Source organism: Lycium barbarum, chromosome 10, assembly GCF_019175385.1.
Source record: "Lycium barbarum isolate Lr01 chromosome 10, ASM1917538v2, whole genome shotgun sequence".
NCBI classification, from domain to species: domain Eukaryota; kingdom Viridiplantae; phylum Streptophyta; class Magnoliopsida; order Solanales; family Solanaceae; genus Lycium; species Lycium barbarum.
In genome coordinates this window covers 50381369-50398125 of record NC_083346.1, presented here as the reverse complement: position 1 = coordinate 50398125, position 16757 = coordinate 50381369, and positions in this window count along the sequence as shown.

Below are 16757 nucleotides of genomic sequence, written 5' to 3'. Positions count from 1 at the left end.
ATTAGGAACTAAGTGTTAAATTTTTAAATTTTGTCTTGGTTTTCTAAACTGTTCTAGTAAAAGCGGAATCCATTTTTAGTATAGAAGACAAGTAAAAACGGATAGGGAGATTATTACTTTCCTTTTTTTCCCTTTTAATTATTGTATAAGATTTAACTAGAATTGATAAATAATGGATTGCAATATACAGTACCTCCCAAATACTCCTAAATAAAGATGGGAAGCGGCAAAAAGTTTGCTACGTCTACAGGTAAGCAAATGATCTGGCAAGCCTAAAGACGGGATTTCATTTTTCTGAATCGCCTCTCATTTTTATTTTACTCAAACTTGCAAGGAGTGAAAAATGGAACTGTAATTATCAGATTCATTCAGTTCCAACCTGTAATAATACTACAGACTAGTTTCATTTCAATAATTTAGCTTTTCATTACCAAAAAAGAAAAAAACTAGCACCAGTCATTTGTTTAGCGACTCCTCAAGTATACAGTACAATATGTTATATAATGAGTTTTAAACAGCATTATATTACTCCCTCGGTCCCAATCTATGCGAGAGTGTTTAACTTCGCACGAAGTTAAAGAATAAAAGGAAGACTTCGAAATTTGCGGTCCAAAATAAATCATAGATATTTGTGTGGATAGAAAGCATTTCATTAAGAATAAAATGGTGTCACGACCCAAATTACGGAACCGTGAATGCACTAACTCCCCCTAGTCAGTAAGCCATCCGCGACCCAAATAAAAGCAAATTAAGTAAGGAATAATGCGGAATAAACATACAAGTCCACTTTTTAAGTCATTAAAGCTTTATAGACATAAAATACGGAATAAGTAAATACATCCATCAAGACTGGTGTCATTAGTACAAGAACTTGCTAAGATAATAAGACCAAGTTTGGGTGTGCAACCCGAATATTGTCTAGGAATGAAAAAGATAGAGAAATAAAGTAGAAGGGGAATTCGGTACTACCAATCATCTTGTAGCTCCCCGAAATCCTTCAATCAGCTCCTCAACGAGCTGGATAGTTGTAAGGCCCACTCAAACTGGGAACGGAACCTGCACACAAAAAGGTGCGGCAAGTTTAGATTGAGTACAGGAACTAATGTGTATGCAGCAGCATCGTCGACCGATCCTATCTTAAAACGGAGACGAGGGTTGGGCTTCTGAATACTACTTCGACACCTAACTGCCGTTAGTTCACCATAATAATAATGATTGTTATGATTCACTTTTACGCGATGTATAAAAGTTACTTCACAGTTGTGGGCTCTTTTTGGATTTATTTATTTTTAGAGTCGCCACCTAATTTATTAAGGGAAATTAGGAAAATCAAATTAAAAGGGTTTAGTCAAATAAGAGGTAAATCATTTTTAAACTAGAGTTCTGGTAAGGGTTCCCGTGATTCCTAGGGGAAGGTGTTAGACATGCCGATAATAAGAATCCGCAGAATGCGGTTGACCTTTGAGTTTCAAAAGTGTGATTTGTGTTTATTTACTTAAAATGAGTTTAAAACTTGTATATAAAGTCATGGCATATAATAAGAATGGTTTCAATAAAATCCATTTCATTTCCTTTTAAAAACAAATTGAGTTTTTTTTATTTTTTAAATACGAATAAGTTTTCAAGCTTGATTATTTTTTTCACTTTCCGGACCAAAAACACACTTAAGGTTTTCCTTTAGTAAAGTTCAACTTAATTTGATCCTAAGTGTTATAATCAATTTGTCCTTATAAGTTTATGAAATATATGTCATTTGAAATATGCAATGAGATTATATAACTCTTGTCAAAAATTGTCTCTTTTGTTTATAAGTTATGAAAAGATCACATTTTTGTCCTTTTAGTTTTAGGTGAAGGTCAACCACACTCTTTGTTATTGAATCCCTTTCCCTAAACTTTGTGTTCAAGTAAAACTCCTTTGTTTTATCCATTTTAAAGTGGGCTTGGCCCCAAAACGAGGCTTTATTCTTGGAAACCATTTAAGTTACTTAAGACTATTTGAAATCCTTTCCAATAAAAGAATCTTTCTTTTAAAATCCTTTTTTCTTTAATCCTTTTGAGAATTCCTAAGTTTTAAAGAAGAGTTGACTTTTTCAAAATAATAAGGAAGAAAGCAAAATTATTTCCTCTGTCTCACTTTGAAAGAATATCATTCTTTATCTTTTCATTGGGTCCGAGTTTAAAACCTAATATTTAACCTCCAATAATTTTATTTAATTATTTGGTGTTCTTGAATCACAAGCGGAGTGAAATATTGTTACACCCCATATCTTCGAAGAAGCACTTATCATATTGAAACATAAGTACGTTGAGTTATGGTTCAGTAAAACCACTTTGGAATATAAGGAGCAAGCATTATTAAGTATATTTAATGAGTATGATGTACAGAAGGTATACCGGAAGGTTTTATAAGGAAATGAGTGGAAGAAATGGAGTAGTACGACTTTGGAGAAAGAATGGGTAAAGTTTTGTGTAAAACTTTTGGTTCAACTTGAGGGAAGGATATCTCTTAGCAAATGAAGTGCTTTAAGGTGTTTCAAAAGCCTAAAATGAAATTCGTCGAGTCTAGTTTCCAACGCAACAGACTGCTCGTTAATAGGAGATCGGAGTAGAGAATTATGGACGTTACAAGTTCGGCTGACAAAGCAGAAACGCGTGCTACAGTAACCGCTACAGTGACCCCGACACGAATTTGAACCTTATAAAAGGGGAAAAAACCCATTTTTTTCACCAAAAAAAAACAGATTGAGAGCAGCAACACTAAGGGAAATTTTGTCATAAAAAAAGTGAGGGTTTGAGTGATTTTCAAGTGGCGAAGCGTTAATCAAGCCCGGATAATGCATGGTTATGATTCTAGAATTGTCTTGCGTTGGATTTGGCTTGGATTCAAGGTGGAATCTTGAAGATATTATCGTTTGGACAAGAAAAAGGTATGAATCTTTCTCTTTTTGTATTATTTAAGGCTTATTCTAGGAGACAAAGTCGTTAAATAATTGTGTAGTATGTTGGTTAGTTATGAAAGTTGGAAAACAGCGTGTGTGGCCGTTTTATGGTACATATTGGTGTTGGAAATGATGTTATTGATGTTGGTATTGTTGTTGTTGTTGTTGGTTGCTGAATTGAGATTTCGAGCTAAGCATATAAACAGGGGAGATGCTGCCCGATTTTCGGCAGGATATAAAATAGTTTGATTTGAAAACTTAGTACAAGTAAACAACAATGAGTCTAACGATAGTGTGAATCTTCTTAAATGTAGACTTGCGAGCTCGGATGAATAAGTGTAGATAATTGAAGGCTGAACTGGTAAGTTAAGGTTCGTCCCTTTCTTTCAATAGCATGATTCTTATGTTATGATCCCATACATGTTTCCATAACCACCTTGTTTCCAAGAGCTAGAAGTTTATGACTCTTAAAGCTTCTTATGATGTTAAAGATGAGAATGTTTTTATGAGGATTACGATGATGATGATTTTATGTTTAAAAGTCTCAAGTTATGATTTCAACGATGATATCAAAATGTTGAGCTATTTCATGATTTTCTCGATTTTATTCATTGTTGTTGATCTCACCTTATGAATTGTTCCTTGGAGGTGAGATATAGCGATAATGGTTGTTCCATAATATGAATCGGAGGTTACCGACCTTACTTCACTCCGATAAAGTTGTAGCTTTCATATGAGCATTCATGCATACTATTTACATTATGTATATGAATATTATATTTATGGATCGGGCCGTACGTTCCTTGGCGCTAACATATTATACTTATGGATCGGGTCGTACATTCTTCGGTGCTAATATATTATATTTATGGATCGGGCCGTACGTTCCTCGGCACTAACATATTATATTTATGGATCGGGCCGTATGTTCCTCGGCACTAACATGTTATACATATGGATCGGGCCGTACTTTCCTCGACGCTAAAATATTATACTTATGGATTGGGTCGTACGTTCCTCGGCGCTAACATATTATATTTATGGATCGGGCCGTACGTTCCTCGGCACTAACATGTTATACTTATGGATCGGGCTGTACGTTCCTCGGCACTAACATATTATACTTATGGATCGGGCCGTACATTCCTCGGCGCTAACATATTATACTTATGGATCGGGTCGTACGTTCCTCGGCGCTAACATATTATAATTATAGATCGGGCCATACGTTCCTCGGTACTAACATATATGGATCGGGCTGCACGTTCCGCAGCACTACACTTATGGATAGGGCTGTACGTTCCACAGCACTAACATTTATGGATCGGGTTGCACGTTCCGCAACACTAACACTTATATTATATATATACATATATATATATATGTATGTGCTTACTTACATATGATCTCTAAGATTCAAGCATTACATATTGTACGTTCCCAGATGACAGGTTATCTTTATCTCATATTATGTTCCATATTTCTTGTTATGTTGTTATTTACGCCTTACATACTTAGTACTCTGTTCGTACTGACGTCCCTTCCTGTGGACGCTGCGTTCATGCCCGCAGGTTCAGATAGCCAGTCGAGTAAGCCAGACCCGTAGTATCACAACCCAACCTGTAGGCCGTGACTAGTGCCCGAGCTGGACACTCTTATGTACCTGTTAACTATAATCATCCACAACTAGCATAATACAGACTTATCAATACCAAGGCAAGACGTCGTCTCAAAACTGTTGCATTATTTAGACGTATCACAACAACCTGTCTCCTGGGGAGTTACAACTTTTAACAGACATTATAGTACATAAGCCGACAAGGCTTTCATAATATATAAGGGAACATCCCCGCCATACACGAGCCGACAAGGCTATCATAACACATTACTTCTCAAAACATATATATATATATATATATATATATATATATATATATATATATATATATATATATATATATCTACGCAAGCCGACAAGGCTGCCACTACGAATGGGAACGTCTCAAAACATAAGCCATATAGACACAACTGAACAACATCGATACACAACCCACACATATGTCTACAGACCTCTAAGAGTAACAACAGTATCATATGATGGGACACTGCCCCGCCGTACCCCTGGATAAAATACATATACACCACAAGAGATTCTGTACCAAAATCTTGGCTCCGGAACAAGGGAGCTCTCCAAGATAGCTGAATAGGACTCCTAAGCTGGCGGGTTACCAACGTGAGCATCTGTACCTGCGGGCATGAACGCAGCCCCCCGAAGAAAGGGGGTCAGTACGAAATATGTACTGAGCATGTAAAGCATAAATACGATAAACAGGATCACACTGAAGTAGGAGTACAGTTAACCAGTACAATAACCAGAAAACCACAAGGCTTACCTTTGAATCGTAAATCATGGTGTCAATATCAGATTTAACTCGTTAGGAAACTTAATGCCACAATTAGATAATCATCCTGTTCATATGCATATGTATAATGTGTCCCGGCTCTCTAGTGAGGGACTCGGTAAGTAAAATCATATCATCATCATGTATATATATATAACGTGTCCCGGCCCTCTAGTGAGGGACTCGGTGAATAAGATCATCATATGCCATCCTTGCCGCCATCCCCGTATCATCATATCATCATGTCATCATATCATCATATACATATACATATAACGTGTCCCGGCCCTCTAGTGAGGGACTCGGTGAATAATGCAGTGGATTTGTGCACGAAAACATGTCCTGGCCCTGGACTCAGTGAAAGATGTAACAGTAAGCACGAGCAGAGTAATAAGTAACCATATGTACCCAAACCATCTTTGAGACTCAATAGATAAGTAGACTAATTAATTCTCGAGTGTCAGGATGATAGCCATATTAAGTTCTCTCTAAATGTCATTACGAACTATATAAAGGAAAGTCTCAGGGATCATAGACATGTATCAAATCAATACGAGACAGCTTATGAAAGTTAAGGACATTATTCATTATAGAATCCTTTAGGAATAGGAACTTTTATGCATCATTTACTATTCAATCATATAAAAGACTCGAGGGCAATAGCTCGACAATCCTGAGAGTTCTAACACCAAGAAGTGAATAAGAATCATAACTCATACTCGGAACTTGTGAATAGAATTACCCCACAGCTCATATCATATCATACTTACATCTAGGACATGCCAAAAGAAAGAAGGGATAGGCTTTACATACCTTTAGCGTTTACTCGCAACACAACACGTATACGCTTCCCAATAGTGTCTCAACCTATATTAAGACGTCAAGAACTACGATTAAACTACGAAGAGATTCAAAACGTATTCTAACGTTAGTAACTTCTTTCTAAACAATTTGACGACATCTCCTTTACATTCAAATCAACCACATACAGTCAAGCCAACACCAATGCTCACACGTTCAAGTGACAACCCGAGACCATTCGAACAAGACTCGAGGACACTTTGGACAACCCGCACAATATTCAAAACAGCCCAACCAATTTACCAAACAACCCGCAATCTCCAAGCTAGAGAAGAACAACAACAACACATTCTTTTCTTCCAATTTCACAAATCCTACCAACAATCACACGTCTAACAACATCATTTATACAAATGCAAGAAACTATATTAACATTATTTTAGCTTCTACAACAGCCCACAAACAATTACAACTTCAACCTGAACTATTAAACTTCATCCTTACCATAACGTTCATACAACAACAACCAAAACTTCAAGTAAAATTTGTTCACCATTTCTACACAAATCAGCCCCTACACGGCTTCAACACCTACATACATAGCTTCATGAATTCCATCCATATCTATCAATCACAACCTTTTCAAACCACCCTTAATACATGTAAAAGAAGATTAAACCTTACCTTAACAAAGTTGGCTAAAAATACACCTTAGCCGTGAGCTTCCTTCACTCTTCCTTCTCCAATTGTGATTGAAAATTGAAAAATTTAATGGTGTAGGGGAGGGCTGGCCGTGCTCACCGTGGACTGCCATGGCTGGCCGTGAGTCCACCACCTTATGCCATAACCATGGCCGCCCATTTCTATTTCTTTCTAGCCTAGCTTTTTCTTTCTTTTCTTTTGTCTAGTCGATTAAGTTGAAATGAAGTAAATGAATGACTTATGAGTCATTTAAGGGACTTATATAGGCAGCCCCTCCATGGGACACGTGTCCCTCCTCTTGACACGTGTCTCCCTCCTCTTTCCTCCAATCAAAGTCCGCCACGTGTGGTGGGGTCCACTTTCAATTATCAATTTGATTAATCATTAATCCCTACTTAATGATATAATCGCAATTTATAAATTCCTAATCTCCAATAATAATATTTCTATGCTAATGGAAATTGCAAACAAGTCGTGCCATGTTTATATCGGGGATTAAAAGTCCTTGTCTCATATCAAAAAATAATCTTGTTCTTGGATTTATGTCGATTGGATTACGAATAATCCGTCGTATAAAAATACGAGGTATAACATTCTTCCCCCTTTAGAACATTTGTCCTCGAATGTTGAACTGATTCTGAACTTCCAATACTTCCTCAAGTATCCTCTTAGTTAATTATGTCCTTCACATACCTCTCCTGTTTGTCAACTCGTTTTAATCCTTTATAATCGCACCCCAGGTCCTTACATAGCTGTTCCTATAATATCTTCCTTTTCTATTGCTTCCCGAGGTAATAATTCCATGCCTTTGTCTTTACTTTTCCAGTTATTTTGTAGTTGATTATCAACTATATTCCGAGCTGTTCTGCTGAAGTGTTATTGTCTTTCTGATCTGTATGCTGCTCAGTTGTACCGTCATAGATTGATTCGGGCCTGTACTCATGGTGCATATAGTTACGATTCGACTCTTTCTTTTCGATTGTTATTCCCTTAAAATAACGTATCGTTCATTTCACTTCACTTCCCTGTCTTTAAACAAGATCTCGTAACGCGTAGACGTCTCTCATCGGTTCATTATACTTTAATACTCCTGGAGCACTGCAAGCTTCTGGTAAACTGTAGACCTTTCACAGGTCCTACGAGTAAAATGAAACTTCCCAGAGGGAAACATTTTGTACTCCAGTACCTTTACTTTACTCTATTGTTATAGTCCGTATTCTGGAATTTTCAACATCATGTGTCACTTTCTGACTTCGCATGAAATGTCCTCGCACTATTATTTGCCTTTACTTCTTGATCTCAATCTTTAGGGTTGGCTATCACATAACGCTAGGGTCTCCTTATACTATAATCTTATGTCACCTCGTAATCAGTAACCTGCTTGTTCCGATCGTTTCGGTTGAATCACTTCATAATTTCCTTTACTCTAACTGGCCATACCTTAGGCACATCCCTCGTGTCGTTTCTCTATTTTTTTGACTCAAATTCTTCCATTGCCTCCTTACTCAAATTTGGTCATATCCCTTCTATTACATATCTTATTGCAACTTTTACGCAAGTATGTGTGGGTGCCCAATCCCAGGAAATACTTTAGCGTTGCCGCGTTAGTCTTTATACAGACCCCACATGCTCCTCTTATCTTTTGCAGTTGATGTCAAGGCTTAACTATGGCTTTTATTCTCAGTACTAGTTTCATCTCTGTAGTTTTTCTTCAAACCTTATTAAACCTTTCCTTGATGTACTCAAACTGTTGCAATCGCATTGTTGTTACCGAGTTCTTACCCTTCTTGTCAAGTTCTTACTTGGTTGCATCTGTAGTATACAAATAGTCGTAGGTCGCATAACTATTCTTGTACGATTCGTACAAAGTATATCTATTCTCAGTTAAAGTCTTTTCCCTGGTTTATTCTGCTCTGCTTATCTTATTGTACTATTACTTGTTGTCTATTTCGTCATGATCTTTCCCCTCCTTCTATTTTCTATTGGGTTTTCTCATACCCTAATATAGGAGAGATTCCCTATTCTTCTTCCTTTGCTATTTATGTGCCGTAATATCGTTAGCCAATAACTCCGTTGTCAACATCTTGACCTTTAATCTCGTATAGCCTTGCTATTCCTGATCATACCCTTTTACGTTACTCGTTACCATTTTCTGGTCATATTCTTCTCTTTTTATAAGAACCCATCTTCTGATGCCATATTATCCCAGGTCCTTACCAATAATTGTCGGCACTGCCTCAAATACTATCTTGACTACTGTTTGTCTATCGCTGGCTCAGGTTTTACCAACTCATTTCAACATGAGATTTCACTTGAGGTTTGAGTATCCATATAGGGTATATCATAACGTCAATTGTTTCCATCAGTACTTACTTTACTTTCTCCCGCTTCCCCCCTTTGGGGTTGTAATTATATCATTATCTATTCATCTTCCGCTCTATGCCTCCATTTCCAATTTTGAAATTCCTATGATTCTTTGTCCAATACCTTTGGTATACTGCGCCATATCCATGTCTTCCTTTATGTCAGTTATAACTGTCACGACCCATCTAGGGGCCGCGACGGGTACCCGGGGCTAACCGCCGAGCACCGCTCGCTCTATTACCCTCCTTACCCGATTAATGCCTTATCATCACATTTATGCATAAAACATGGAAAAAGATCATAACTTATATGTAAACATAAACACTTGTGTATATAGAAAGGTTTGGTACACCAACATAATGAGTGCACGTATACATGAAAGATGTGAGACCATGATACCCACACTACGCATCTACGAGCCTCTACTGACATACTATACAATGGACGGAACAAGACTCCGTCATGCCCAAAATATATATATACATATGTACCAAAAGAGAAATCATAAGCACCTCCGAACAATGGAGTGCTCTCGGCAGCTGACAGCTCCTAAGTATCTGGATCAAGCTCGCCTCCCTATCTACCTGTGGGCATGAACACAACGTCCAAAGAAGGGACGTCAGTACGAATATTGTACTGAGCATGAGAGGCATGAATAGTGAAGAAAGGCATTAATAATATAATGAGAGCATCAACATAAGGCATATGGATCTGACCGATAATCATAAATGGAATAATGCATGCTGTCTTACTCATACTTATCATCGTAACATGTATGCATCATCTGCAAGCTGCCCGCCCATGTCGGGACGGTGTGATAATCAATAATATAAGCCCGCGTCCAGGCCTCCCGCGTCCGGGGTACCATCTCATGCCGCCCACTAGTGGTGTCTGCCCACGCCCGAAGGTCGTGGTGTATCCGTATCGCCGCCCGCCGAAGCAGTGTCTGCCCGGCCAACTAGGCCCGGTATGCAATGCTCATGCCATGCTTATCATAAAATATTCATAATAATGTACTTATTGTAAAATATTTATCTTATCATAACACATGCATAAGGTTTGAGAACAACTTTACTCTATCGGGGTGACGTAAGGTCGTGACCCCCCCCCCCCGATTACTTTATGGAGCAATTACGAACATTCTGCCTCACCTTGAAAGGACTACTACATTAGGTGAGTGTAGGCAAGGACTAACATCATCATATAGTATAACTTATCTCATATAGACATTTAAGTTTTTGGAATGTTGGAGCTCATGGAAAGATGGTAATTCGGACTATAAGATTCATGCCATTGGAAAGAAAGGACTAGCCTCACATATCTTGCCGTTTAGCTAAGTTGTTGTCCACTTATTCTCCTTCGATACCACGTCGTCACCTTCATGAGAGAATTCGTATTACATTAGTTAATCGACTATAAGAACGCATCGTTATCCCTAGAGAAAATTAGGCGGCATTTCCTTTGAGTTTAACACTTATATCATGACCTATACACCATTTGTAACGTATTCAAAATCATAACACGTCAACTTCCATGATTCCATCCAACTATCATCCCATAATGACACTATTTACTCAATCATGACCCATTCCTATGTTCTTCTACATTTTAAGTATCTAAGCCTTCCATTACCTCAAGCAACATGAATTTACCATGGAACTTACCTTGGATGATGGTTGAACAAGTCTTAAGTTGAATTGCTTCACTTAGACAAAACCCTAGTTTCACCTTCTTTTGAATTTCTTGACTTAGACAATACTTTGATGTGTTCTTATACTTGCTTTCATGAATTTAGTGTTGTTGGTCTTAGTCTTCCCTTAATTCTCTTGAACTTTGTAGATGAAGTGTTTGGAGAGTTCTAGAAGTCTCTTGAGTTGTATGGATGAATAATGAAATGTAATGAAGCCTAAGTCCCTTTTAATAATCACAAAACTGATCTTTAATGAAAAATTGTCGGGATGAATAGTGGTCGTAAACCACAGTTTACGGACCGTATTGTGGTGTACGGTCCGTCCTCTGCGATCTTCTTTAAGCATTTCAAAAACAGAAAGTTTGGCTGAGGGACATGGCAGTTTACGACCGAGGTTTACGGTCCGTAAACCAGTTTACGGGCCGTCCTCCAAGTCATTTTTAGCCATTTCAACACTTTGACAGAGCTTGAAATTTTTGGACAGCTGGAGGACGATTGCACTATACGGTCCGTAAATCACTTTACGGGCCGTATAGTGCCCTTTACGACCACTGTGCTGAAATTTTTTCGCCACCTTCTTATTTCCAAAAATTCATAATTAGCCATTCCCGACTTAATAAAACATCATACACTCAAGCCCTTCATTGTTCTACTCATCACACAAGTACGGAAAAATTTCCGACGTGTAACAATAACTTAGATTACCTGTGTATGAGACCTAACACAATCACGAGGAGATGAGAACACTCGATATATAGTGCAAAATCCCATTTGATGATTGGTATTTGAGTAATGTAATTAAGATAGCAATTTGTTCGAAGCCTCATTCCATTCATCCCAATCAGTAATTGGGTAGTGCTTATCGTTGTTTCAAATTCTCCCTTCAGTAGCACTTATATTCTAATGATAAGTATCTCAAGCTTCCTCATAACACTATCTTTATCCCGACGGATATCGTCTGTTCCTTCTAATAAATTTACAATACATCCGTCATTTTGCGAATCCACAATCCTTGTCCTTTAAGGATTTCACTTTTTCCGAGGTAAAGTCACATGTACGTGGCACCTTTTTTTTTTTTTTTTTTATGCCTCCCGCTTTTTCATTCTTCTTGTATACCCAACGCTAACTTCTAACTTGCTCAAAATCATACCAAATTCGTCTTACTAATGGTCTTGTCTTGTCACCTTCTTGTCGTACTACACCTTAAGTTCATAATCATATATTTGCCTCGCGTCCCATACTCATACTCAATCAGTTACGTCTGTCTTGAGTGCTTCCTTTAGTATTCCTTTCATTTCTCCAAGCTATGCCCATCTTATCCTCTGTGCATGAAGAATCTCATGCTACCTCTGTATTCTTCCGAAGACACTACTTTTACATAATCCCTTTTTTTTTCCGTTTTCAAAACATATTCCGCTTATTTCTATTTGTCCTTACCATACCAGTCATTTCTGGCATTCATTCTTGTCTCGTTGCTCATCTTTCTTTAAATTGGTCTTTCACAGTTCTGTCACTTGTATTACTCGTTTCCCAAGCTATACATGTCATAACGTATCACTATACTGCAACGCTACTCACTTTCTTTTTATCTCCCTCTTTCTTTTAAGTTCTCTTCTTCCTGTACTCGGTTTCGCTTCCGTTACCATTTGACTTTGACTCTGAACTTTCCCTACAGAATTTTGTGAGTATTTCTTATTCGTTTTACATTTGCCTTTCTGTTTCACAGTAATCATATCGTATCCTTTCCCTTGCTAGGATTTACTCATTTTTATAGCAATCCCCATGATATTCACATTACATCCTATTCGTAATCCATCTTATAACATAACACTTTGTAATCTTATTCGCGATTCTTACTACGTTTTTAATTACATTCTGCGGACTAGGCGTACTTGAACTTTCACCCTTTCTGATCGATTTTACCCTTAGTATCTCACAAGCTGTCTTACTACTATCTTCATAACTTGTCATAATTCTCCTTTATTTGTACTTCTATCTCAATCATACCATTACTTCCTTTAACTGTAAACTCGTTGTAAGTTATCCCTTAGGGTCGCAATCTCTTCCGAGTCGTCCTAGCATTTTATCAACAACACGTGGAACACATGATTCATAGCAGCTCATAAGTTGAGTTTTCCTTCCACGAATTTCATCTCCAATTAGTTGACTATTAATAAGGTGTCACCATGAAGAATTTTCCAACCACCACCAGAAGAACACTAGAATCCGACAAGCACCACAGAACTTCTTAGTGCTTGATTCACATAGTTTAATTCCAGGTTGATTCTTGAGTCATGAGCGAATCATTTAATTCACAAACTGTTCGTTGTAGGCTTTGTACTCTTCCAATAGCGGATCTTAATTACTAGAAGGTGTTGCCCTTCATTCTAAGCTCTTTTGTTTTAGGCAAAAATGTGGCTAGAAGGTATTCTGGTCCATTTAAATGAATTCCAAATTCTGCTGCTTGTATACGCTTCTTCAAAACAAAGTATCCCAATAAGAATGATGCCTCTTATGCATAAGGTGAGGGTATATATATATATATATATATATATATTTTATTTATTTCTTTAGTCCAACATGATAGCCTTACCGTATTGGTGTCACCCTTCCATAACCTATTATGAACTTATATCTCATTCTTTTCTTTTTCCTAATTCTGGGAAAATTTGGGCAGAGTCTCCTCTGTAATTCTTACTATCCCAGAACCTGCACGCAGGAAATACCAACAATGCCTCACAGGCCAACATATATACACACATATCATATCGTATCATAGCCACACAGGGGCTCCCAATTCCAAATAAAAGTTACAAAGGTGTCGGGACTTACCTGTCATATCGCACCTCAGGACATACCTGATCCTTTAACGACCTTTCCTGTTATATCTTCGTATCTACCTTCTCTTTCATCCTTCAACTTTATATTTCGATCGTATTCAATTATTCTTACCTTACCCGACATACCTCTTTCGCACCATTTCTTACCTGCGTGCTGTGTAGCTTCCAATGTCATCGGTCGCTTTCATCTGTTGATGTCGTTCTTTAGCTGAAATGAAATGTAAGTATAAGGAATTCCATTCCCTATGTCTGGGCTCTATCGCACGATCTTAGATATGAAAGAAAGGTAACATCCTAAATGCCCTGTAGCTTCATGTTTATAGATGTGGTGCACAACACACCGATAAACAAGATTCTACTAGACACGGTCTGTAGACACTCCAAGGACGAACTGCATGATGCCACTTTTGTCACGACCCAACCCCGTAGGCCGTGACTAGTGCCCGAGCTGGACACTCGTATGTACCTGTTAACTATAATCATCCACAACTAGCATAATACAGACTTATCAATACCAAGGCAAGACGTCGTCTCAAAACTGTCGCATTATTTAGACGTATCACAACAACCTGTCTCCTAAGGAGTTACAACTTTTAACAGACATTATAGTACATAAGCCGACAAGGCTTTCATAATATATAAGGGAACATCCCCGCCATACAAGAGCCGACAAGGCTATCATACCCCCGAAGAAAGGGGGTCAGTACGGAATATGTACTGAGCATGTAAAGCATAAATACGATAAACAGGATCACACTGAAGTAGGAGTACAGATAACCAGTACAATAACCAGAAAACCACAAGGCTTACCTTTGAATCGTAAATCATGGTGTCAATATCAGATTTAACTCGTTAGGAAACTTAACGCCACAATTAGATAATCATCCTGTTCATATGCATATCTATAACGTGTCCCGGCCCTCTAGTGAGGGACTCGGTAAGTAAAATCATATCATCATCATGTATATATATATAACGTGTCCCGACCCTCTAGTGAGGGACTCGGTGAATAAGATCATCATATGCCATCCTGGCAGCCATCCCCGTATCATCATATCATCATATACAGATACATATAACGTGTCCCGGCCCTCTAGTGAGGGACTCGATTAATAATGCAGTGGATCTGTGCACGAAAACATGTCCTGGCCCGGGACTCAGTGAAAGATGTAACAGTAAGCACGAGCAGAGTAATAAGTAACCATATGGACCCAAACCATCTTTGAGACTCAATAGATAAGTAGACTAATTAATTCTCGAGTGTCAGGATGATAGCCATATTAAGTTCTCTCTAAATGTCATTACAAACTATATAAAGGAAAGTCTCAGGGATCATAGACATACATCAAATCAATACGAGACAGCTTATGAAAGTTAAGGACATTATTCATTATAGAATCCTTTGGGAATAGGAACTTTTATGCATCATTTACTATTCAATCATATAAAAGACTCGAGGGCAATAGCTCGACAATCCTGAGAGTTCTAACATCAAGAAGTGAATAAGAATCATAACTCATACTCGGAACTTGTGAATAGAATTACCCCAAAGCTCATATCATATCTTATTTACATCTAGGACATGCCAAAAGAAAGAAGGGATATGCTTTACATACCTTTAGCGTTTACTCACAACACAACACGTATACGCTGCCCAATAGTGTCTCAACCTATATTAAGACGTCAAGAACTACGATTAAACTACGAAGAGATTCAAAACGTATTCTAACGTTAGTAACTTCTTTCTAAACAATTTGACGACATCTCCTTTACATTCAAATCAACCACATACAGTCAAGCCAACACCAATGCTCACACGTTCTAGTGCCAACCCGAGACCATTCGAACAAGACTCGAGGACACTTTGGACAACCCACACAATATTCAAAACAGCCCAACCAATTTACCAAACAACCCGCAATCTCCAAGCTAGAGAAGAACAACAACAACACATTCTTTTCTTCCAATTTCACAAATCCTACCAATAATCACACGTCTAACAACATCATTTATACAAATGCAAGAAACTATTTTAACATTATTTTGGCTTCTACAACAGCCCACAAACAATTACAACTTCAACCTGAACCATTAAACTTCATCCTTACCATAACGTTCATACAACAACAACCAAAACTTCAAGTAAAATTTGTTCACCATTTCTACACAAATCAGCCCCTACACGGCTTCAACACCTACATACATAGCTTCATGAATTCCATCCATATCTATCAATTACAACCTGTTCAAACCACCCTTAATACATGTAAAAGAAGATTAAATCTTACCTTAACAAAGTTGGCTAAAAATGCACCTCAGCCGTGAGCTTCCTTCACTCTTCCTCCTCCAATTGTGATTGAAAATTGAACAATTTAATGGTGTATGGGAGGGCTGGCCATGCTCACCGTGGACTGCCATGGCAGGCCGTGAGTCCACCACCTTATGCCATAACCATGGCCGCCCCTTTCTCTTTCTTTCTAGCCTAGCTTTTTCTTTCTTTTCTTTTGTCTAGTGGATTAAGTTGAAATGAAGTAAATGAATGACTTATGAGTCATTTATGGGACTTATATAGGCAGCCCCTCCATGGGACACATGTCCCTCCTCTTGACACGTGTCCCCCCTCCTCTTTCCTCCAATCAAAGTCCACCACGTGTGGTGGGGTCCACTTTCAATAATCAATTTGATTAATCATTAATCCCTTGATATAATCGCAATTTATAAATTCCTAATCTCCAATAATAATATTTCTATGCTAATGGAAATTGCAAACAAGTCGTGCCATGTTTATATCGGGGATTAAAAGTCCTTGTCTCATATCCAAAAATAATCTTGTTCTTGGATTTATGTCGATTGGCTTTCGAATAATCCGTCGTATAAAAATACGGGGTATAACACGTAGGACCTCTTTCTAGTTCCAGCCTGCAAGCTCCATTCGGACCGGAGCTACAACCCTTTGGTATGCTATTATGATATGTACATATATGGGTATGACAGGGCCTTGTCCTGTCCTTTCTACA